This window comes from Anas acuta, chromosome 13 (assembly GCF_963932015.1).
Source record: "Anas acuta chromosome 13, bAnaAcu1.1, whole genome shotgun sequence".
Lineage (NCBI taxonomy): Eukaryota > Metazoa > Chordata > Aves > Anseriformes > Anatidae > Anas > Anas acuta.
The window spans coordinates 8,591,666-8,618,135 of NC_088991.1; the positions used below are offsets into that span (position 1 = coordinate 8,591,666).

At 41.2% G+C, this 26,470-nt stretch overlaps 1 protein-coding gene and 1 long non-coding RNA gene across 2 annotated transcripts in view; one reads left to right on the forward strand and one right to left on the reverse strand.

Annotated features, from left to right (window-relative positions):
- MAMLD1 (mastermind like domain containing 1) overlaps window positions 1-26,470 on the reverse strand; it is a 254,146-nt gene that overhangs the window by 141,869 nt on the left and 85,807 nt on the right. The gene's annotated exons all lie outside the window — the stretch shown is intronic.
- On the forward strand, window positions 13,917-17,479 carry LOC137863711 (uncharacterized). The gene is made up of 3 exons (XR_011101067.1): window positions 13,917-14,166; window positions 14,558-14,749; window positions 15,768-17,479. It is a non-coding gene; the product is annotated as an uncharacterized lncRNA (long non-coding RNA).

A 26,470-nucleotide genomic window follows, 5' to 3' on the forward strand; every position in this document is an offset into this window, starting at 1 on the left:
CTAGAAGAATATGCTGTTTAAGAGCACACTGTTATTACCAGCACTTTCCCTGTGCAATGCTGTTACTGTGTATTCAGGGAAGTAACACGAGAAATCCCCTGAGATCTTCTGTACAAATATACAGTGGAGATCAACAAGAAATCCTCCAAGTGAACAAAACATTCCGTGTGTGTTTTCTTGCTTCTTCTGCAGGAGCAGAATATTACCTCTGATTAGAACACCAGTCCAACATTCAGTTTCTTACTGGAAGTGTTTTTTATGCTTATGAGGAATTACAGAAACAACATTATGATAATGGGGCTTTTCGAGGTAAATTCAAGTTATATAATCTCTGAGGTCATTGTTTTCTTCCTCTACAGGGGATAGGGCGAGTTTCTGGGAGCATGCTCTAAATGACAGAGCCCGAGTTTCTTATTCGTGAATAAAAAGCAGGGAGATGTAAACTTTGTGAAGATAAGCAATAGCAAAACTTGGGTGTAAAGCATCCAGTGCAGCTAACGATCCTCAGAGCAGAGAAAGTGAAGCCAATAAGTTATGCTAGACAGGCACTTACAGAGGTCTTCTGGGGTCATGTTTACTAATCTCTCTCTCACTCTCTGTCAGAGTGTTATGAAGGAGCACAAAGCATGCAAACTACAAGGTAGATGAGCAGTGAATTATTCAAAACAATACCTTGGCACTTTATAGAAAAATAACAAATGTTAAATAAAAAGCGCATTTAACCAAAGGGTGAATTTTAATAACCCCTAAGCCTCAGTATACCATGAAGTCAATAGCTGGGACGTGTCTTGCAAGAATGGTTTTGCCCATTTTGCAACGGATGGATTTAATAGTGTGCCCCTGTTTTCTCCAACCACTTGACTTGGTACAGCCCTTTGACTTAAATTCCAGATGACCCCCTCTCCCTCTCTCCCCCCCCCCCATACACAGAAGGTACAGAATCTTTTGTTCAGATTTCCAGACAATTCTGTCCAACAAATATTCACCTTTTGTGTTCATCTTCAAGCTTCATAAGGTCAACATAAAATAGGGAAACAGAGCATTAAATTCCTAAAATCAATAGCATGTACATAAATTGACATTCATTACTTTACAGAGATTTCCAGTTTCTCCTTGATTGATTAAAGCTAGGGGTTGAAAATAAGTGCTTTTCCCCTGCCTGGAGAAATTCCCAATTGTCCATGCTGTGAACCTTCCATTATGAGACATGAGACAGCGGTAGCAGTACATGGTTCATTTCACACCGCCACAAAATAGACTTGTCATTCCACAATCGAAAGTAAGGAACCTGATGGAAGAGCAATGTGTCAAAAACTTGTCAAAAGAGCCTTGTGCTTAATGACAACTGAGAACAAGGAAACCATATCTTGAGGTTTACACTGGCTAGCTTTCCCATGCAGACATGGAAATTGAAAAAAAACAGCCTGTTAATTTGTTATGTGTTTGAATGTGATATTGAATGGCAATTCATATTTTTCAACCTAATTAATTTTGATTCTATGTTCATTTAGGGAAGATAAATATTTACAATACAATTAAATTAGTTAATTTATAAAAGCAAAGAAGCAAAAACGCTCGAATAAGAGCTGCCTAAATTAATGCTAAGAAAATCTTTTCTCTGCTCTAAAAATGCTGGAAAGCTAATGCTGCATAAAATGTCCTATCATTAAGGGTGCTGTATACAAGCGTTATAAGTATAACAAATTGATCTTTTGTAAGAATTATGTTAGACCCTGAAAAATGATCATGTCAAATTCTGTGGCACAGTGGAGCCGAACCAATTACGTGAGTAGATAATTTGGCCCTTCACACTAGTAAAACATCATTAGTAGGAATATCTTCAAAGAAAAATACATATTTGGGGAATACTTTGCAACTAGGTGATGCTTTTTAAGTGTTCATACAATGAAGAAAGGGACCTAATTTCTTAAACTTCAAACACTAGGAAGGCAATTCCATAAGGTGTGGATTATAATCACACTGAGAAGACAATATTGCTGGTTTTATTAATAGCTACAGAGCCACATATGTGTACATATGGTGAATATGTCTGCAGTATTTTTTTCATGGATGGGCTGGTTAATGATGGGTAAAGCTTCAAAGATTCATAAGGATTCTTTAGGATTCAAATGCGTGGCTATTTCCATCTGAAGCTTGTTAGTTAAAAAGGCTAGACATATCACTAACAAAGATTTAACATTAAATTTCCAGTACACCTTCCATCTAGTGTAGACTGGAAATTATGGAAAGGCTTCCTTCCATACAGTGCATTTTGGCTTTTATTTTGCACAAGGAAAACTTTTCAAAAGTTTACTGAGACCCTCAAAAAGTCTTAAGCTCATTTCCTCAGTGATTGACACCAAATCATACACATGCCAGATCGCCTGCCCCAGCGGGAACCTGTGCTGATAGCAGGGCAGTGCCTTAAGAGGTCGGCAGCTTCACCAGGGACAGAAGGGTTTTGTTCAGCTGGGACCCGGTGACGTTCCCACCTGTCTCTGATTTGGTCCCCAGCTTCCAACATTTGCAATTTTTAGGAATGTGGTATGTCAGAAGAACCATATTACCTCCTAAGAGCAATCTCTTCTAGGTAATCTCACATCATTTGTGCAATTTGTATGAAAAAAAGATCCAAAAAATTCAGATTCAGTGAGCCATATGACATGACAGGCACTTTTAGAGTAGCCCACTGTCAAACACATTGCAGAACAAATGAGGAACAAACGAGATCTCTCATTTCCCTGTGGTTTATTTTGCCCATTTCCTATATGATGCTCCAGCAGCAAAGGAAGGATTCATGGATGAATCCTTCCAGCTCGAAATTTTGTTCAAGAGAGGAAGGACAAGTAAGGTCTACACATGTACAGCTATTAGTATACAGTGGTACTTGGGGAAAAAAATAAAAATCAATGCTAAGGTAGTAAGTAACCTGAGAGCGCTCTTTTAAACTATTTTTCTGAAGAATAACAACTTCAAGGTGAACTGAACCTGAAGCTAAAACCCAAGGCCAAAAAAGGTCCCGAGGTGGACTAAAAGCAGCAGGCACAGAGTGCTTTCCTGCACTCTTTCCTACCTCCCTTTCTAGGAAGGATTTTACACTAACCTAACACAGATGAGATGTGATTAGTCTCTAACGTGTCGATCCACTGCAAATATGCAATAAGACGGTTCCTGTTACTGAGCACTGGGGGATTTGATAGGAAAACGCAAGCACACTTGTTTTGTGAAAAAATAAATAAATAAATGTATATTGGAAAATGTAATGTGGGGGAAATTAGGAAAACATCTGTTTAATTCTGGCCTTTTCCGCCAACAAAAATTCACAGAAATAACAAGAGTGACTGACAAGAAAACTGGGACTTAGAGGCAAAATTATAATTTAATTCCACTAATGCTAAGAAATACCTTGACTCAAAGGTGGAAGGCTGTTCTGCTGGTATTCCAGCCTGAAGAAACTGCGGCTGCGGAGTGTGCACATGCCTGTGTGTGGCGAGAGGAGGGTGATGGTAATGCTCTCACAACAGCATTTACTGTCCCTGTTCTGTGATCCATCTCTTCCCCCCCTCTGCTACAGAGACTAACCAGCATATTTGGTTACAAATAAAATAAAGACTTCCATATCTAAAGGAGAATGTGCTAATTGAATAAACTGATTATTTTCAGGGCATTTACAAATCCATTCAGAAAGCATTCACCATACCACGAAGAAAAAAAATTCCTATTGGTGTCGGGAGTTGTCCTTAGGGAGATACCACTCTAAGCCTCTCAGCACTGCGCTGCCAATGTCTTTGTTCTTGACCTGACCTAAAAAAGCGCTCTCTTTATGAGTCACAGAGGATTTATTTTCTGCCTTAGCTTAGCCCCAGCTTCTTTTAGGCAGAAAATGACACTTTTGCTCAGTTGTGGCAGATGACCCGTGCTTTTTGTGATGTGGGTGATCGTCCACCAGGATCTGTGCTGAAGCCACCAGTGTGATTGAATTTAGGAGCACGACTGCCTGGAAATGCCTGCTGCAAGCATTACTTCTGTGGATGGCAGTAGGTTCTGGAGTGCCCTCTTATTTTCCTAGAGAAATCTAAGCCTAAAAAGAGATTTTACCCAAATATCTTACAAGATATTCCTTGTTTGTGCAATGAAACATTTAAATTGTGATTTGGATCCTTACCTAGCATAAGTTGCCTAAGCCCCTAGGAAATGTACAGATTTATGTTCATTTACGTCAACTGAGCCCTCGGTTATTTGAAAACTCTCTCCTCTCCCCAACGTTACAAGATAATTTGTCCCCTGATCAGCCCAGAAGAAATCCTCTCAGTCTCTAAACCCAGTTCTGTAACGTGGAGGAGATTTCTGTGTGTCTTCAGGGAGACACTTCATGATCTGGTCATCCAAGCTTATTGCCATGTGCTTTATGGCTCAGAGAAAACCAAAAATACATTTCAGGAGAGTGGCTATTTGGATTAAAAAAACACCATCCACCCCTCTGAATTCAAACTAGGTGCTTACAAATCACCTGGCTGAGCACAGGCTCCAGTCCTGCTCCTGGGCACAGGTCCCTGGATGCGGAGAGCCCCCAGCCAGTGCAGGGGAGGTGCAGTGCTGGATGCCTGCAGCGAGACCAGCCTCACTTTACATGTTATACACTTCATGTAGGCGTGTGCAGCATGCTCAGGAGATCAAAATCTTTATGATGGCCCTGATAAGCTGTTGTAGTTTTTCTAGGAGGCCTTCTGCAAAACAGAAATGCATTTCAAACTCTTTCACTGGATCAAGACCGGCTGATGATAATAGAGCTGGGACTCCTGCTAATGAACTGGATCTATGTTTTCTAAGCTTTTGGAAAATTTCTCATTTTTTTTCTTGGGCTTACTGACTTCCTTTGTTTCTATTCTCTCTAAAATTCTCAAGGCAAAAAATAAATTTCCAGCTCTTTGTAATTAAATTGACACTTAATTACCTGAGCACTACTGGCACCTCTTAAAACACGTAGCAATATTGTACAACACAATGTTAATGATTTGTTTTTTAAATCTGGTTAGATTCAAAACATTTCATGACAAATAAAAGCCTTAAAATAAGACAGAAGACATCTTCAAATACTCAAAAGCTAGAAGAATAGAAGACAATTATCTTCAATTCCTCATGATTTTTAAGCCAACTTGCAGTATGAGGAGGCTGAGTGGTTCATTTTGTGTATATAGCTAGCAGAGATTAGACTCCTATCAAGGTTTCAGAGGGCATGTGCTCCACAAAGTAAGTAAACACTACAGTGCCATTCCTTCTTCCCCCTCTTTCTATCCTCCCATTGGTTTTACCATCTGACATTTAAAAAATAAAATGTAAATGCTAAGTTTTTACCTATTTATATAGGAAGGTCACCTACTCTACCACTCAGGGTGAAAGCACAGCATTACCATTCGAAATACTAAATCCCTTTCCGATGCATACCATGTGGGAGTTAAGTTCTGTACTGCAAATGGATTTCTTGTTGTTTCTTCCAAAACCAACACGTGTGTGATAAGCAGAGGACCAGACCGTGGAACTCGCAGAGGCTCGGAGCCTCAGCCTTGCAGAAACACGGTGTTAGAACTAAGCCGGCACTACCCATATCTCCACTAAATGGGAAAAGATAAGAGTTTAGCATGATAGGACTTGTGTCGTGCACTTTTCCACCCACATTGCTGGGTGAGAGCCCAGCTGGAGCCCTTCTTCCCTGCTCTCCAGGATGTCTGAGGGCAGGACACGCTGCTGGACAGGGCTGTGGGGAGCACGTGTGGCCCCTGCTGTCCCCGACCCACCAGCACTGCTCAGCCCCGATCCCTGCGAGGCAGCCGAGCACGGCTGGGCTGCTGCCACTGGGCGTGCTCTGGGGCTTTGCCTAAATCCACCCTTTTTGCATAGGCTTGTGCATAAACACCAATGCTGGACAAGCTGGGACTTGTAAATGGGCTCAGATCTATGTTGAGCAGTCGTGCAGATTGCTGAACGCTTGGCAGAAATTTGACTTAACCTCGTCTGAGGTGCGCACAGATGCACAAGGGAGCTACTGGCTCCAGAAGTACCTGAGCCCACGGCCTCGCTGAAGTCAACAGAACCTTTGGATTTAAAGTTGTTTCTGTTCTGTAACTACAGAAGGTTTTTTTTTTATTATTATTATTTTTTAGAAACACAGACCAGAAAAGGCTACAAACTTTCCATACATCAGTAGAGGTGTGCAAAGTTGTAATAATTCTCTAACCATGCTTTCTTAATTCTGCTTAGTATTACTGGATGGGACTTCCTAAGAACAGGTCCACAGACTGCTCTGACCTAAGGAGCCTGTAAGCACCTCAAGTAAAGCAAACACTGCTCTTTGTGAGCAATGTTTGCTGAACAGGGCTTTAAGCAGTTGCCTGCGTCCTTTTCCATGCTCGTACACCCCTTACGAGCGCACGCAGTGCCAGACAACATACAGTCTTTGTACATTTCCCTAAAAACACACAATCTTTGTTTGTTGGATACCTTTTGCTTAATGGGACACAAAAACCAGTGCAAGGTCAGCTGTTTGGTAGATTTATTGTGCCTTCAAAAAGGGTTCACAAATACCTGTGCGACGTTACTTTCTTCTGATTTGTGCATTAGGAAGCGGACGGTTGGTAACTTAAGCATAAAGTAAATCTTCTCTAACTAACAACACCAGAAAATCTGCAGCAAGAGCTTCCCAGAAATACCCAGTTCAGCGTGCAAGGATTCATTTTTATCTCTGCATTATACCACTGACGTGCAGGAGAGGAGCTGAATTGCCTGCACCGATACAACACACGCTTCCCTTCTTCCACGAGCTGCTTGCTTTATTTTTCTTCCTGCTCTCCGGGCAGATAAAGGGCATGATACTAAACTGCTCTGCCATCTGGTCAGACTTTGTTGGTTACTATTTAAGATATAGCAGATGTTTCAAAGTGATACAAGAATGCAGCCTAATAACTAAGCAAAATACACATACCTTACTGAAGGCTATTTATTTAGGAGAAAACAGTTCACACGTTTGTGTGTTATACAGAAGATGCTTTAATTAGGTTATTGTATTTGCCTGTCACATTGTACTAGCTTTGTACTGGAAACAGTCTTATTAAAGAGAAAGACTGTCTTTTCTATGACCAAGGTTTTTGATATTTAGAGAAAGATTAAACAAAGAGAACAAACTGCCTGAGCATTTCTTTGACATTCTGACACACTATTTCCTAAGCTGATGCTCTCGAGGTGAAAGCTAAGAAAAGCAGAGAATGAAGTGCTTTGCCTCTTCTACTCCCTAGCCAGTAATAAGCCCTTTCATAATCAGCAATAGTCAAAGATATTCCACTCCATCAAAACCAAGCACAAGTCATCCCCTGCAGAGCCAACAAGAATTTTCAATTTTCTACCCTTTTAGTACAGGTGCTTTTTAGGAGCGACTTAGAAGAGGGTTACTCAGTGCTCAGCCATCTGGCCATAGCCAAACCCCCAGATACTTTGTCTCGAAGGCTGTAAAATGAATAGTTTCAAGGCAAACAAAGAAAAAAAAATTGGGTCCTGCATTGTTGACTACTATGACAGGCTACTCTCACCAGTTCAGGGGCATCCCTCTTGAATTCTAAAGCAAGTTTCATCCAACTCCTTCATTTTCCAGGATGGCAGCCACCAAGGGACTGAAGCAGAAGGAATGTGAGGCTCTTCACGGCACCATTAGCAGCTCCAGTCTGTTCACATGCATTCACTTTCTGCTACAGGAAAAGCTTTTGACTAAAAGAGAGACATTTTTACTTAAAATGAAACCTCATGCAGAAAGTGGTTGTAGCTGTTCCAACCTGGACTAATGTTCAATTTCCTCTGATACTTCTCTTGCATTTGCTTTTCTTATCTAGCCCTGCTAAATTCTATTTTCATAGTTCTCTTCCTTTTCTCTTTCACTCTTTTTTTTTTTATACATCTTTTACTATTGATTTTCAACCCTAATTACTAGCACAACTGTGCATTTTATTTTCTCTCACACAGCAGGTGAAATTTCATCACCAGCTATGAGGAAGTTACACTGATGACAGGCACAATGGACTACAACTGACAACTGATCACTTATCAGCTGCTGTAATCAACTACTTTGAAATATCTCTATCATCTTTTTATTTGTTTCACACTCACGCATCTATAGCGGGTTAATGGTAATTTTCAGTCTGAATTTCACCAACTGTTTTGGCTTTTATTTTCTATTATTCAAGGGAAAAATACCACATTATCTCTAATGTTCCCAAACAATCCCTTAGGATACGAAAGCAAGCACCTGAAGGCACCTCTCTTCTCATGCTTATGCCTTTGGCATCTTTCAGTTGTGGAGTTGGGCTGACTTCTTACTTGAGCTGACCTTTCTAATGAACTTTTCTTCTGAATGATTCCTTTGATTTTTCTTTTCTAGTACAGAAAAGGTAACAGGAACGGCAAGAAGGCTTCTTAAAGGTATAGAGTAACCTTCTTATACAGAGCGAATTAGGATTTTCAGACTGCAAAACTAATAACAATGAGTAGATAAGCCGGATAAAACAGGAAGTCTGTATTTTTTTCCTCACACCCCTATAATTTGATGGTGTACCTTTCAGTTAGGTAGAAAGCCCCAAACAACCCACAGAAGTACTTTTTTTACCTGGCACATGATTAAATTGTAGACTCGCTCTCACAGACTTGAGCTGCTCTGCCCACTGCAGCTCAGGTGCTGCTTCTGCTCAAGAAAACTTCGAAGCAGTGCCTGCAGGGCAGCCTCTACCTCTCCTCCTTCTCACACTCTCTAAGTATCAGATGCTACCTCTTTTTGTAGAAAAAATACAGGACTAAATTGAATTTTAGTTTTGCCCACATCTCTTCTTGTGTTAACAAGAAAACTACAGTGTAGACCTTTTGATTTGACATTACTAGAGAAGAAAAAAAAAAAGGAAAAAACTTTTCCCACATTCTGCTTCCATCCTGCACTGGCCTTACATGATCGAGATCCACCCCCACTGCTGTACCTAGAGTCACTTGCACATGAATCTGCCTTGTGAATCATGCCTACAAAGCATACGCTGCTTGTTATGCACTGAAGTGTACAAAGAGGTTGTGTTTTTTGTTTTTTTTTTACCCTTACTGTGAGCGGATGCCTCAGTGGTTTGCGGAGATCAGACACCCAGCAAATGTGTTTTCTCTCTTAATGGTTTGATACTTCCAGAATATAACCAAGTTTCTCATTGCTTTCCTGCCCACTTACACAGCTCAATACATCTCAAACACACTGTAGATGTAGTGATGGAAATAAAGGAGTTATTAAAACTAGCTTTGAATCTAGGACTGACAGAAGGTGGTGTACAAAGGTATGATCTCAAAGTCAGTAGCCCAGCTCAATTTGCCTTGGCTGATGAAACTAAACTTCAAATAAAGATGTATTAATTCTCTTTCTTGAAAACATTTACAGTGCAATATCGTGTCCACTAAGCATAGTACATTGTAATGTGGCCTTTTGGTAATAAGTGTAAAAATCTACTTACTGACCCCCTGGCCAGGTACAGGGACTTACCCTGTCCTTCCAGTACCAGCCAGGTAGCTTTGAGTCGTGACCAAGTTCAGCGTCAGCTCAGCATACGTCACTTGAAACTGCTCAATATACATGTATAAAGCTTGCTCTAGAGAGTTCAATGTAGGAGCAAATTAAGTTTAATCATGCTCAAGACAACACCTACTCTTTGAGATGTCTCGTTCCCATCCAGAATCAGCTTTAAATCTAACACTTGTTACATTGGATACACAGTTTAAGAAGCACAGAAAAGTATGTGCAGAAAAGCATTTTCTATCTTTTACGAAGGCAAGGGACATACGGGGAAGATTCTGAAAAGCTGTAAAAGATTGTGTTGTCTCAGACTGGCTTAGCAGAAATAAATCCTATTAGCCTAATATATATACACATATGCACAGAAAAGAGCAGCTTTTCTTCAGAAAACATACATTTTCGGGTGCAGTGCAAGTGCCTGCCTGTCTAATAATAAGATAGGTTATACAGTACCTGTATTTTATGATCTCCATTTATCCTGTGTTTTACACTGCACACTTGTAGACACATGCTTCAATTAGTATGAAACAAATGGCGTAATTCCAGATCCACTAAACCTCAGAGACCTATATTGTCATGCATACGCAGCATGCATTTGCTACTACATAGGAAGCCTTATCTCTTCACCTCCTCTTCTTCAAAAGAAGCCACTTCTGAAATAAATGGGATAAATAACCCCAGGTGGTATTACAGCAGATACTTAGAAATCACAGCTAAAATAGACCCTCATTGGTTTGTAGGCAACCTTAGCGAGGTGTGCAGTTGTAACTGCAGGTGAAACTTGGTCCCATAGACTGTCATCCAGCCAAACAGCACAAAAAGCACTGCTAGTGCTGTGGGTTTGTGCTAGAAGGACTCCCTCTTCCCAAATGTTTATGTGGCATAGGAAATAGAGACTTTCCAAACTGATCAATACCTTGCAGAGTCACAAAAACAACATTCACAACAACACACCACAGAAATGCTCAGAAGTTCCTTGGGAAACGCCAGCAGCAGCATACCCTGCACAGGCCTCATCCTGCAGGCTTCACTCTGACCTACTGCCTTTTTTTTTTTTTTTTGAATATGTTTTAATCAGGAGGGCAAGATCTCCCTACAGGATAGCACCCATGTGCCTGCAACACGCTCACGAGAGCACGACACAGACGAACGTAGCAGGACACGGCCTCTTCTGCATCCAGCACGTGAGGCCAAGGGTCTCTCCCTCAGCTGGGGGGGCAGGCCTGTACCATGCTCTGCACATGTAGCATAGGAATTGCTCTGATAATGTAACGAATCCACTTTATTAGTGGAGGGCACGCTCGAGACTTCCCCTTAGACGCAGAAGCCCTGTTACGGTCACTGTGCCCACAGAGCATCGGGCTCACTTGGACCTCTGAGAGAACGAAAACAGAGGGAGCGCTTCCTCCAGCCCCGCTTTAAGCACACCTAGGCCGCAGGACTTTTTAGAAGAGCGGTTGTGAGGAACTTGCTATTTTGGAGTTGCACCATCCTCAGTAATAGCTGGAAACAAAGAAGCGTGAGATCCTGAGGGCCACACAGCCCCTCTTTGTGCGGGGCACCCGGCCTCTGTGGGCGAGCTGGGCGCGCTGCCCCACAGGACGGACTCGCCGCGCTGCCCATTAAGGCTACTTTGCCTAAGCTGTCTGGAGAGCCCAGCCCTGCACAAAAGGAATCCCGAAGCAGCGTGACGTTTTCAAATAACTCATTTGAAGCTCGCTAAGATGCTGACGCCTGCCTCCTTAACAATGTGGCATGTGTTTAAATATTAAACTTTGCTCGGTAAGTTGGAGTGAGAGGGGAAAAAAAAAAAAAAAAGAACAACGCCAGATGAAGCCATCTCCATGAGCTGAGCACTGAATAAATCCTGTGCATCATCAATTAAGTGGTAGTTTTACAATTAAAGCCTTTGATTTTCATAAAGCTGTTTTAGCATGCCAGGGAAGCAGTGGAAGGAAAAGGTTGGGGGTGGGAAGCCAAGAAGGAGGCGCGATACTTCCCCCTGCAGAAGTCTAACATTCATTTTACGATTGATTCACTGCACAGAAGCATCTTGCCACAGCAGCCACCCACTGAATGATGACAAAGCACGAACACCTCAGTCCTGGTGGCGCAGTACAGGCAGGCATGACATCTCGGATCAGGTATGGGTGGCTAATGGCACTGCCACGACACCCGCCCCCTGAGCCTTGCCCACCCTCTCACCAGGCGGAAACAAGTCACTGCAAACCTCAAGGCAAGGAGCATAATAAACTCATATATATTCAAGCCGGGGATTTCTGTTCCCTTATGGATTGTTAGGAAAATGCTTCCTGACACACTGCAGAGTGGGTTATGCAAGGAAAAAAAAAAACACATTGAAATTTCATATCAAATAAGCAAATCAGGACTTTATCATGAATATACCATTTCATTCTTTAAAAAAACATCCTAAAACTCAACACAATGATTGACATTATTCCAAGGAGCTCAAGTAATCTTGAGGAAATTGTTCGGCTTTCCTGTCGCTTGCAAAGGATGTAAGAGGTTAGGTTTATTTGGGACAGAGACGGACTTGTCAAGCAATCGCACAGGGTGAGTTTGAGGGAAACATTAATACATTAACTCCAATGTGTTTTTATGTTTCTGAATCCTTCCCCCAACCCCCTCCCTCAGGTATGTAAATTGGCAATAAATGATTGGCATTCACGAATGTGCCTCCAAGCAGGTTAGGGATAATTAGTAAAGCATGCAGACACCCTGTCCTAAGAGCCAATTGTGACAAATCCACAAAATAATGAATCTCTATTAATTGTTAATGCCGTGTGTCAAGAAGAGCCCGGTGTCTGGGCTGCTCCCCTTTATGAGAAGTGCTACCTGCCCCTGTTTGGCTGGTCCAGCTCAATGCCTGACTCCCCTGCCTGCCATCTCAGCCAGGGTGAAGAAACTGGAAGCTACCAGCACGAAGACTTCAGAAGTCTATCACAGAACAAGACTCAACAAGCCTATTCTCAATTTGTAAATAAGCTGGAATATAAGTAGTCAAAAAGCTCCATTGTCAAACAAGTTAAAGCATTAGCCGTGTTGCTTTAGGAGTGCTACAGAGATGCTTAATGCTTTATATATAAAGTCCCATTAACACTGTAAAGTAACTTCATCCCTGTGTTCCTCACACTCATTTACTCAGATTAAGAGCAAATTGTATTTTTTTCTTCTTCCCTTTTCTTTTTTAAAATTATTCAAAGCATTAAGTTTCTGCTGTGCTCTCTATATTGAGAAGCCATATTCCAATGCCCAGGATCACAAAACATTATATTTCTAAGAACTGCCTGCCTATTCTTCCTACTAGTTGATGGAAAAAACATGGTAGTTTCAGAGATAACTCATGTTTTGTACCTTCTGTTTCTCATACGGTAAAATACCCGTGTTGGGTATATACATATTCATTAATGATGACCCACTTTTGGGTTGTAGGAACTTATCAAAATACCAAAATAAAATGTAAACAAAGCAAACCTTTGCCATGCAGGGGGAGAACAGTGAGAATTCAGCTGATACTACAATGTAGTGATGAATGTTCTCCTGGTTCTTTAAAACATTCTGCTTCTTGACGTCCAAACATTACTGACAAGCCATGTACTGTTAATTGGACAGAAAAAAAGTGACCTACTCTAAAATCCATTGCTGCTAATAGCTTAGCCTCTTTACTGTCTTCATAATTAATCTTCTTACTAGCAGAAAAGTTGAAACAGTTAAAACCTCTCCACACAATGAGTTGTAATCAGAGGTGTTACAAACATGAACCGAAATATCTTAACCCAAACTTCTGGGAGGCACTGACCCAAATCTAACAGCAGCAGCTTATGTACCTCCCTAATCATTTGGAAACACAGCTGGCAGAGTATTTGTAATACCTGATTCCTTGTGGCTTACACAGCAATCCTATTTTTTTTTTTTTTTTAAGTTTGATATCATTGAAAATACTTAGTTTTAAAAGAGAATTCAGGCAATGTACTTTAAGCAGTGTAAGAGTGATGCATAGGACTCTGATAAAGAACAACTTGTAACTTATCAGATTTCAAGGCTCAATTAATGTGACAAGGTCCCTCTTAGCTTTCATACCCAGCATTTAAAAAGAAAAGGAAGCCTATAAAACCTAAGCAAATGTTTCCGAGCACGGCCCCTACCTTTGTCAGACAAGGTTAGTGAATCCCCATCCTTTATTTGCCTTTCTCTGTTGTCTCTTCAGAGACATCGCTTCAAGTCATCGAACCCTATGGAACCATCAGAGGTAAAGAGCAGCGAGGCTTTGAGAAGTGCCAGAGCATTAATTAGCTCAGGATTCCTGAATCTCCACTGATCTAATGAAAGTTGCTCAATCACAGGATGATGCGGAAAGCCTGCTAGGGGCTTTCTAGTTAAAGCACAGAAGTGGGAGGCAAGAAGAGCAGGTTCTGTTCTTACTGCCAGCACCTGCGTGCAACCTTGAGCAAGCCATCAGTTTTCACTGCTCATTTTCTCTGTATGTGAAATGAAAATAATTGTGCTCATAGGACTGCTCCTAAGCTAACTTCACCTCCATCTGAGAAGCACTTTGGGATCTTCAGGTTAGAGAAACTACTGAACTGTAAAATATCGTTTAAAATATGTATTTTACTGGATGTGCTTAAAATAAGTATTCCCTGTACCAACGCAAAGTAGAATTTTGAGTGTGGGATACTCGGTCTAGATAATTTAACTGTTACCTTGAAATGTAAAAGCGGTGTTTGTAAAGGATTTTTCAATTCAGCAGATGACTGTGAAGCAGCACTTCAAACAGCTTTGCTTAGAATATCTATTATTAGTAAACAACTATGCTTTACAGGATTATTTTGCAACATTTTGCATTTGGAGATACACTTCAAGCAGGCTTCTGAGAATAGTTTCAAACATGCTAGAACACGGTATGCATGTACATACTTAAACATCTTATACAAGCTTGCATTTTTGTTTTAACAGAAACTGAAGTAATTTCGGCACGACATTCAGTCTCTGACTCACTTTTATCCTCAGTAAAGGTGACACATGGCAGAAGAACAAGGCACGGAGTTGCCCTGGCTTCAGCTCTTTCCTGTTTAGTCAGAGCGAGCTGCTGGAGCCGTGTTTATCCCCAGCATCGCACCAGCAATCCTCCCTGAAGACATCTGTCAGGTCAGTCCGGGCTATAAACTTGAAAAAGTTTCCATTTGTGCGATCCCTATCATTCAGTTTTGTGTGAGGAAGAGTAAAACACTATAGACATAAGTTCTTTTAAAAGAAATACAATCTATTCTTTTATAGAAGAATATATGTTCTATAAAAGAGTTCATATACAAATAAATCTAACACAATAAATATATATGACTGGATGTCTGTCCTAAAGTTTTTCCTTTCCAACTGGTGTGCAGGTTTGTCTACTACACTAACTTTGCCTGGCCTTCATGCAGTATGACACCACAACTTCTGTGCTTGTCTCAGCATCCCTAGGGCCTTTCTCCTCGCACAAATGGCAACCACTTAGTAAATATGCGTTGAAAGCTTCAAATATAATCTAACCATTTCATTATAAAACTCACATTCAGGCTGTTAGCTGAAATAAAAGAGCATAGTCTTTATGCAATCATCGGTTAGACTGAACGAGCTGGGGCTGAAGGCAGGTCAGAGCAAAGAATGAATTCACAGCCTCGGCATAAAGCAAGGCTCAGTCATTCCCGAGACCAGAAAGGAGTGAAATTACCTGAAATCAGATTTCGAGAGGAAAGTTTTTGCCACGTGAACTCAGATACATCAATGGGGAGGAGAAAAAAAAGAAAAAAGTGTTGGTAGTAGGCCAAGACCCAAATTAATATTAAGTAACGATAAAAGTATGACTAAGTAAAGGTCAGTACATAAGTTAAAAGGCAACACCATATTTTTCCTAGTGGAATCCAAAGATAAACAAGCTCTTTTTTTTTCTTCCCCAAAATCATGCTTTCCATGTCCCATTATATAATGGCTTTCGCATGTGCGCTTCTAACTGAAATCAAAGAGGCTTGGTGTGCTTTAGTACTTCCTTCATTTCTTTTCTAAAAAGAAAGGGAAAAGGAAGGAAAGGGACACACCACTACCTAGGGAGGGCCTGCAGCACTACATGCAGGGGCAATGGGTAGGCTATGGTGAGCCCCTGTAAAGGCTTTCTCTGTTTTTGCAGGGGAAGAAGTTCCTTTTGCCCTGTTATACAGGGAGATTAGAGAAAGCAGCAGAGTGCGTGGCTTTGCAGGTGAGGATTACACAGCAACCCCCAGACCAGTATGAGCTGTGTGCAGAATAACGTCGGGTTAGCATCAACAACAAGAACGCCTTTACCTCGCACGCCAGCAGCAGACAGCATCACACACGAGCTCATCATGCAGGGCGACAGCCACCAGCGTTCTGGTGTAAAAACCTCCAGAACAAGCTGCTATTTTCAGGCCAAGAACAGGATACAGCTGCCAGCACCACCTATCTTCTGCAGGTTAAGCAGCAATGCTCAGCTCTTTGTGAGAGCCCAGAAATCCCAGCCCACGGAGCCTTTCTGACCGGCTCCCATCCCATAGCCCCGGCAGGAAGCCCATCTAACCTGCCAGCTGGGACGAAGGCCCAAGCCACTTGCCAGCACCTGTGCCAGTTTATAGTCTTGGCCAGCTGCTCTTCCAGGGTTTTACAGATCAGGAAACTGCTATCCTGCTCATCAAATAAAGAGAGGATATGCTTTAAGAGTAGGAAAATTACCAGCTTTTGTTGTACCTGCTCAAGCACCATGCTTAGAGAAGGCAGAACCCAAACCTCTGTAAGTCGTTTGCTTTCTACCAAAGTGAGCTGAGAAGAGAGAAATGGAAACTGTCAGAAATTACCTGAATCAGGCATACAGCGTTATCTTTATGCAATGTGACTTTGTCTCGGACTGAAATAGGGCACAGCTGAATTCGTAACTAGCCTAGCATTCACCCTTCTGTCCTTGTGTAAATTAAAACCCGCACCTTTGGAACAACAACCGCAGTCTTTTTGGAAGGCTCCATGTGGAGCCACCTTGGCAGGTGACTGGGATCTTACAACTCCCTATTTTAGGTCAACTTCTATCCTAGGATTTTATATCTTCCCCTCCCTAACAAAATGACACCTGCTTTTGGCCAGATGGACAAAAATGAACTGAACCACTGGTACTAATGTACAAGCTATGCGTCAGCTTAGGAACAGCTGAATGTAATTCATCTCTTAAGGCTCTATGCCATCGCTGATAGTAAGACAATACAATATTATGATAAAGTAGTTAAAATCTACTATACTACAGATGCAATCTCTAAGGTGAGGGAAAAGCCTAATTTAAAAAAAAAAAAAAAAAAAAGAAGAGGGAATGCTTGGAAACTATCAAAATGTGACAAGGCCACGGGCTCGTAAACTCAGCTAATTTGCACGCATGATGCAAATCCACGTGTAAACACGCTTCCCTTAACAAGGTGACACTGCTGCTGTAAGAGCATTCCATAGTGTGCTGCTGGGCTTTTTTATGCCTGGCTTTCTTTTCCATGGATATGCACGAAAATGCAATGTAAAAATGGGGTGGGGTGGGGTATTTTTAAATTGATATTTATTAGTAAAGCATTCCAAATTAGATGTGGACAAGACTGCTAAAGAGTAGACTATAACACTTGGTTTAATTTTTTTATTTTTTTTTTTTTTTTTGCCATGAAACATGTTGGAGATGTAGCCAGTGATTAGATCTGGTGATTCTGCAATAAGGATGTACCTTCAATGAAGACTTTTGAAGATACATTCCTGAGGTTTTTGCAGCACCAGTGCGTGATTTGGTGGTGATTTAAAAATAAAACTAGCTGGCAAATCTTTCTTTTCTTCGCTACCTTTCAAAAAGCTTCCAATTTAAGTGGAATACCACCCCAGCCATTCTGGGTTCAGCTGTACCAGGAACTAATCTGGGCATATGCAGTGTTTGCTATGAGCTGCTTCTGTGACCTTGTGAACTGTTTTTGGGCTGAGCGTTAATTACAAAACACTCCAAGTGCACGTTTCTTGGAGAACGGATGTGGCCACCATTATTATTTGTGCTGCTGTCCATGTTCTGGCCGTGCTCAAGGCCCCATTCATTTATTACAAAGAGGAAGGTGTGTATGGTGTGTATCTCTGGTTGCTTCTAGTTCAGGAGAGCAATCTTGTGGAGAAAACATAGCCCAAGTCTCTCTGCTAAACTTTATTTCATTGTCATTTCATTTTCCCATGCCACTCATGTCTTGTTTTCACCACCTGCTCTATCTCATTCACCACAGGATTTATAAAACTCTGGGTGAAGGATGGAGACACCCTTCTTTTTACTGTTCTGTACAACATGCAGACAAAGGGGTCCTGGGCATAAATGGGAACTGAGCCTTAGCATGTTATCAATGACTATAATCCTCTTCCTAATTTCAGATTAGATCTAGCAAAATTAGAGATAAGTTATCTACTCATTTGGCAACACTGACATTCCTGGGTACTTTTAAATGTGCCCATTTGTATTTGCAGTGTAAATAGTCAATGCCAGGAACAAATGGTATCTTGTAGCTCGCGAAACAGGGGGATCAGAAGGCTGCTGCTCCTATTTAAGTAATTTGGAATTTTGCCACCGGTACAACAGGCTGAGATTTCATGCTGGGCTCTAAATGTGAATGACCAACTCCGTGCCAGAGGGGAAGCCATGTATGATTTTTTGTTTTGGTGGTCTCGGTTGCAAAAAAAAAAAAAGAAAAAAAAAAAGGTAAAAGCAAGACTGCACTGCAGAGTTGACACTGCCTCAAAGGTGAGATTTCCTGGGGAAAAAATGGCTCTGACTCTCTCCTGGCTACACAGCTGCTTAACAGGGATGTGTTGTGACTGATTTTGGTGCAGATGCACAAGAGGGCAGAGAAATGTATCTCATATGTTTTCTTCCAAAAAAAGAAAAGGTCTTCTAAGAGTCTGCCCAGAACTGTGACACGCCACGTCTCTGCTGACCACACTTAACAAACATCCCCTATTTGTCTCTGCCAGGCCACGACCACTTGAAGCAATTCTAAATTGTATCTTGGTAATTATTTTTCTTTTTCTCATTCACACCCTGACTTATGTATGATTTATAATATTTCTACTGGGAAAGCTTCATAGGCAATAAGCTTTCCCTTGTGAGGTTTTGTGCATTACCATTTGGAGGCATCTTTTTACTTTTACTATGGTAATATTTCCTACATCGATTTTCAACTTCGTTGTTACTGGAAATTGTCTAGGTAATAATTTAAAGATGTTAAAGAGCCGCTGGTATTTCATGAAAAAGCCTGACAAACATTCCATTAAAAATTCGGCTGGTGATAATTCATCACCAAGAACACTTCTGCAATTGCTTTTCTTTACTTCAGAGCTTGCCACCTGAAGTTACACTCCTCATTTCTGAAGACAGGGCCAGTTCCAGTTCCTCCTGTTTGTGTTCTCCCCAGGAGATGCTGAGACAGACCTAAAGGAACTTCTAACATAACTAATCATTTGTAGTCTTCAGTGTGAGATAAAGAGGGCTGAGCTGTAACAACCTCTCAAGCCTTTTTTATAGCAGGATCCTAAAAAAAGGTCATGTTGAGGCCTCCCACAAATGGAAAAGCAATAGCAGTTTTATGGGCACATATGCAAGATCATCGGGACCACATTATGTAACGCAGTGCACAAAAATGAGATGGCAAAAATTAGGAGGATCATTTCCATTTCATTTGATACCTTTTTGTCCAGGCATTTTCCACCTGGCATTTTCCACGCCCTTATCATGTTTTCAGTCACCACTTGCATGCTCGGTATAAAACGATTAAGTATCCATCTCCCTCTGTATTTCTACCTTTCTATTACCTTTACAGGTACAACAAATTAGCTACATTTTCATTCAGATCTTTTCACGAGCACTTTGAGTTTAAGCAGAAAGTATTCAGATTACATGGATTAATTAGATGTTTTATTAAAAAAAAACACACAGGAAAATGAGTTGCAGAGTATAATATAAAACACAGCAGGCTTTGACTTTCTGCCTGGAAGCTGTTTAAAAAAATAATAATAATTAAGAAGGAAATGAACAGTACACTGTATTCTATGCATAAATCAGAGATATTAAAGGCAAATATTTGCCTTTAGATTGTGATGAACTCAGATTTATAACAAAAAAATGGACTTGAGATGTTAATTTAGCTAAACATGAGCTCTAATCAGCCATTCCTCCTGCATCATCTTCCATGGCTATGCATAATAATAGTTGAGGTGTTCGTACTGTAATGCAACCTTGCACTGTAAGCTAGAGCCTGAGGATGTTTTCTCCCCTTATCCTTGAATCCCCTTTGCACAGCCCTAAGCCCCATCACACATTTAGAAGGAACAGTTCAAAAACTAGATGGAGTATAATAAATTAATCTGGACTTAGTGGGTGGATAAAAGGTCCAGCAGGGGTTTGTTACAGACCCTGGGGACACGAAGAGAGCGGAAAATGGAATATTGCACAATGACATTAGTAAGGCAAACAGAGATAATACTGTGTGTGCGCCGGTGTCTGTGTGTGTCTACAGAGTGCTGGGGGAAGGGTGAGCTCAGCATGCTTAGCCTCGATTCATCCTAATGTAATAACGATTGAACACTGCCAGCCCGGGATCCAGTGAAGAAGTGTTTCTACATCTGTGCTTAAATTATCACACGAAACCAAAGCACAGACATGGGAACTCCTACAGCACAAAAAGAAATGGCATTGCAAGTCCCCACCCCAAACAGTCTTACTTAGGAATCTGAAAACATCTTTCTGTGGCCAGGCGACCTAGAAGAGGAAGGTGTATGCGGTCTGGATTAAGTTACTATGATACAACTTTTTAATGGGAAATATAAGAATGCATTATTGTCCTTCTGAAAGACAGAGAAATGCAGGTGATAAATTCCAGAAAGCAGGTTTGTATTTATATGTACTCTTAAATATAGAGAGAGAGTGCCATTTCAGTGCTGAGAGCCAAGATGCCAGCTACACTCGGGCTAGTCACTGTCATCGCTTTTCCTGAGCAAGAGTAAATGGCAGGCAACCAAAATGCTTGTGTCCTGCCCACAGGCTGGGAAATGGGTCCTCCCTTTTGCACAGACACAGCTTTGCTACATGCTATGAACCACCTTCAGACAGAACACGAAGGTAAAAACCTATGTTTTATAAAGGAAACATACACCATCACCTTTATACATCACAAAATGCACACAGCAAAATGGAGCACATGGGAAAGAAAGAACGGGTTCGAGCAGAGTGAAGATCTCATTGTCAGACAAGTTTGGGAAAGTCATTTCTGATGATCCACTTGAAATTTGGGCCTAAAATACTGAAAGTATGAATGAAATGTTCCTGTCTTGAATCTATACTGTCCTTCTCTCAGCTCTCCCACTGCTGTAGAGGAGCAATGGACACTTGATGGAGGAAGCCTGTTGGCACAGCTGGAATTCCTCTTGGACACCACCCCTACTCTACCAATGTCCATTCTTTTCTAGCACAACTTCAACAATTCACCAGACTTTTGCTTTTTTGAAGAAGAGTTTCCAAGTATTTTCCTCAAGTTAGTTTGAAAATATTATTATTTTTTTACACATTTGCTCAAAAAGTGTTTCTGCAATAAAATGGTTGGAGCGCAAGGATTGTGTGTGGTTACTGGCTGAAGCCTGCGCTGGATTCCCAATGGCCTATTTGTATCTCATGACCTCACAGCAGACCGTGTGGGATGTTGCACAACATGCAATGCAAAGAAATGGCAGCAATACAGTTTTTCCAGTTAAAAATCTGGGTATGATGCTGGACTGACCACATCTGACTGGCTGAAGGTTTGTGAAAGAAGCAGGACCAGGAAAGTACCAGAAATGTCAATTAGCAATGGAACAAAATTAACGCTTAGATTTAGAAGAGCGAGCTAAAAGCTAAATCAACCTCAATGTTTCAGGTCTTTAGCCAATATCCAAAATATCATCCAAAATCTAAAGGTATGAAATTATCTGGTCAGTTAAGAACATTTCCAGGACTTGCAGAGTTCATTTTGAAGTCACAGCAACTTCCCTCAGCTGCTGGGGCTGCATCTGTCTCCTGGCAGAGCGTACTCGGTGCTGAATAGCTCTCTTCCTGCATAACTCTTATTCACAAAACACAAAAAGAACACAAACAACATTTTCCTTTCATTTGTTTGTAAGTATCTTTTAGATAAAGCTATTCTGTTAGCTTAAGGCTCTTTGTTCAGACTGCACAAGCTATTCCATGTCAGAGTTATTTAAATCCCGAGAAGAGGTATTACAATAGCTAGAAATGATGTATGAATAGGACATAAATGATGATGATGGAAGGGCTGATTTAATAAATGGAAACTTGAAGCTGAAAGCATGAATGAGAAGGTACTGGAGGTACAGCTCCGCTGCTGGGGAACATGGGGTCACGAAGCATGGAGGAGAAATGCTGCACGGCGCCCTGGCAGGATTTATCCCCGTGCTCTGCAAGCTGGACACATTGTTGGGTAAGCTACTAGAGCTGCCACCTTGCAGCTGATACATAAAGCTGACAACCTAATCATCTGTGGCATTAAAGATCCTGTGGCACTTTCTGTAAAAGACAAGGAATTAGCCATAGTGAACTGGCCTAATTTCAGTCTGCATAATTACATTCCGCACACCTACGATTCCTTGGCAGTTTCTTAGGGGGGAAAGGGAAGGTATTCTTCCCTCGCTGTGAACCATTTTCCTAGTGCTTCCTAGCTGCAGTCATCTTGCACTTAAGTCTGATATCAAACTGTTAAATTTGCAATGCACTTTGAGATCATTTATTCTAAAACGCACGATCATTACTGCAGACATCTCAGAGGAGCACATAATCTACCCTATCTGTTCCAGTAACTAAGCAAAAAGGAGTAAACTGAGAATTTGGTTTCTGGATCCTCCCCTTTCTTTTCCCTGCCCATTTCTATGCTTTTGAAACCCAAGTCATAATGCTGTCTGAACAGTTTTTTTAGTGGTTTAATAAACATAACATGCTTGCACTTGTTTTGCATTTTAATAGCGATGCAGTGGCAATAAGACACTTCCACAAATATAAATGCATGCAATTATATAGGTATTTAAGTGCTAACTTTTTTTGTCAGGCATATACTTATATTAAATCCCTTTTGTTCAAAAAGACCAAAAAAATCTCTTTCGTTTTTCACTCTGCCCATTACGGCTGTCTGACTGTTTGTCTTCAAGGTGGAGTCGGCAGACACACGCCACCTTGCCAGCTGCAGCCATTACCAACTACGTCTTTGCGGGTCTAGCACCCCAGCTAGCTCCAAGGGAAAGGTCTTAACAGCACCTGAGGAGTGTCTACAGATGTGGTCACATTGATATCTGACAGTTTTTACATCTTCCCTTATCTTTCTTAAAGATACCCCTCAATATGAGGGATCTTTTTGCCCAGGCAGGTGGTGGCATCACCGTCCCTGGGGGTATTCAAGGGAAGGTTGGACCTGGTTGGATCAGATGGTATTGGAGGTCTTTTACCAACTTTTTTCCAACCTGGCCAAATGTCGCTAATGCAGGAAGTTTGGCTCAGGATTTCAAAGCCCCCAAGTACTGTAGTAGCCTGGTTAGCATTTGGGCGAGCCATTTTAAATACTTTCTGTCTGCTACACGAGTAGACCTTCATTAACCTGCCCTGAAGTTCTTAAAAATTAAATTAAAATCTCACTAAAAAAGATTGAAGTAGTAAGGAGGTAGTTTTAGTTCCAAGGAGTATAACTTGTACTGTGCTGGTGCTCCTGATTTTGGCCCACCACCTCTTTCTCTCTCTCTCACCAGACTCAGGGTAACATCTCACTTATTTTGTTCAGAGGTGAATCACACGACCAGGAATGATATTAATTGCAGGGGCTGGCTCAAAGTGCATTGTAAGAAACAAGAAGACTCTTACTAACTTTATTAGAGTACCTACAGTGTTCGGTAGAGGACTGAAGTTAGTATGAGCCACAATATGAACACATTTTTTAAGGAAAAACTTCAGTATTCCGTATGAATGACAATATTGGTCTATGCTTACAGTAAATAACATCACTTCCTTCCGCGTTCCGGGTGTTAATATCCATAACTCGACAGTATGACACTGTATTTGGCTCCTCTAGATGGTCACCCTGGCAATCATTAGTAAGGATTTTTCACCTATTACCTAAAGAGACTGCAATCAGAAGCTTTCTGCTACAGACCTTCACTGCTGTGGGAATGATGGACCCGAGCAACTCAGCTTATATAAGGAACTGTCAAAGGACATGAGGTAGAACACGAACTCCGCTGAAGGATCTAATTGAGTGTACTTTCTCTGTGCTAGCATTAGTCAGTTATTATGTTATTAAATCCTCTCTAATTATTATCTGAAGCTTTTCATAAATAGCTTTTTGCAAAATGGATCTTATCTAAAAATTTAATTTATTGGATGTTTACAGGCTTAAGAAAAGTGATTCTATGATATAAAAACAGAATGACTTCCTTTTTAAATAAACCCAATTGGTGCTGTAATTGAGATGAGCATGCTATTTTTTTCACACAATAATCTGATATGGGAGTTTCTTTTCTCAAGAGACTTGCTTGATCTGCTCTTTATAGACATTCAGTCTCTGTAAATATGCTTTTGGTTTTCTTTATCAGTAATAGTATTAGACCTGAATGCTTTAGTATACAGTATAATGGGATATAAAAGGGCTTTCTGTATATGTTTTAGACAAGCTAGTTTAACAGAAAGAAATGAGCACACACTGAAGGATATTCTTTACAAGCAGACTACCATTTACAGGGATTTTCTTCTACGATTTAGTTCTTATATTTTTAGAGAAAATCACATTGTTTTCCCTGTTGATTTTTTTTTTCCCTGTCACTGTTTGCCTTTTCTTCCAGCTTGTACTTTGCTACCTAACCATCTGACTATCTGTGTTGCCATGGGAAGGACTGTAATGCCATAAATTCAGAGAAGTTCCTGTGTTCCTTTTTTTTTTTCTTTTTTTTCCCTTCATTTTATTCTTACACAATCATTAGCACAGATTAGCTCCTTTTGTAAGGGTGTACTGGCACTAAAGGAGGACTGTAAAATATTCCATTTTGGAAAAGATACAGCAAAAGCATTTTACATCTTTCACAGAAAGGTACCAACCGACACAGGCAAAAGCCAAGGCTTCCCAACTTGCAGATACCTGACTGTCTGAGAACTGAGCCAAATTATGGGTACGTATCCATCCAGTCTTGCAGTAGCTAATGGGAATTCTGGAAAATTGAAAAAAGAAAAAAGGGGAAAAAAAAAAAAAACACCGAAACACAAAAACCTGCTGGATGCCTTAGGGGATTTGTAATACAATGCAGAGATTTTCATTTTTGAACTACTGGTTAGATCCATGAGAAGCTGGTAGCGAGTGAAGTTTGTTACCTTCTAAAGTCTGTGAAGTGTGGTCTGTGAAAGGGGCCAGAGGGCTCAGCGCAGCTGCTGGTGCCAGCTCCTTCCACCACAGAAAGGAGCTGCTGGTTCCTTACTTGCTCCTGACAAAACCAATACTCCCTGGGTGGGCTCAGCAGAAAGGCAACGAACAAACTAGCTAACAGGAGCAGTCCCTCCAGGTACCCCTCTGTAAGGGACAGACCTGGGTTTCTCTCCCAACACTTTTTCAGCCACAATTAAATGTCTCTGGAAAATGGCCTCCAAGAGACACACCCACGGAAGTTAAGAGGAAGGTAGCACTCCAGCATGGAAGAAGCACGATCACACATTGTAGAAGGCAACCAGACTCCCTCCAGACTACCCAGACAAGTGCATTTACGTATCAGAAGAGGTCCCCTATGTGCCGTTCACCACCAGGGTGGCATCATCAGGCCACATCCCCGTGACGCCAGCAGTTACTGTCCAGGTTCAGGACTGGGGACTTGGGCTGAGTTCCTCTGGACACAGCTCCAGAGCTCCAACAGAGGCAAGACCAAGTCACCAGCTGGGAATTTGCAGCAAACATAACGTAGCCCTACTGCATTAATCACTCAGCGCTGACACGGGTAATAACTTCTTTTGACCAGCAAACAGCAGAACTACGATTCGGGAGATACGGGGAGTGGACGTGCAAAGCTGAGCAAGCCAAGAGCGAAGAGTCCCTGTCCTGACTGCAACCACCCGCTCGCCTCGCCTTTGGCTGATGGCTGTGCGCTGAGCAACTCTGTTCAATATTTTGCATGTTGATTGGCTTGTTAGTCACTTCTCCCTCTGTTGGAAGCCAGACTAACCTGTGGGGGAAGTGTTGGAAAACAATTACAGTGCATTGAAATGGTCATACGAGTACAGCATCCCGCAATACTTTACATAATTTATTAGGTGTTACTACATTTGCTGGCACTCGCATAACAAAGATTTTAACAAGACAGACAAATATGACAACATCTGCATTTCCGTGAGAACGTTTGAGATGAAAATTTAAAATTAAACCAAAAGAGCCCTTATTATGGTGCAAACACTGCCATCGTGGTCTGCCTGGACTCTCGATATATTCTATGAACACACTATGGTTGCCAGTGTAAAATAGAAATGTTCCTTACAGCAGCAATTAATTGCTTACTATTTTTGAAAATTAACATTTAATATACTTTTCCAAAGCAATCCAATATTACTCTGAGTTTTCATGCATCATTTCTTTATTTTTTTCCCTATTGTGCACACAAGGTCAATTAACTGGCAAATACGATTATTTTACAAACATAGCAAGCTGCAGCCATTATAAATAACAACTTATTTGCATATTTCCTTCTTTCTGAAGGGAATGGCTACGTTAAGGGTCTGAAAATCTTTGCAACTATAATACAGGGAGATAATATTTTTAAGTAAGTGTT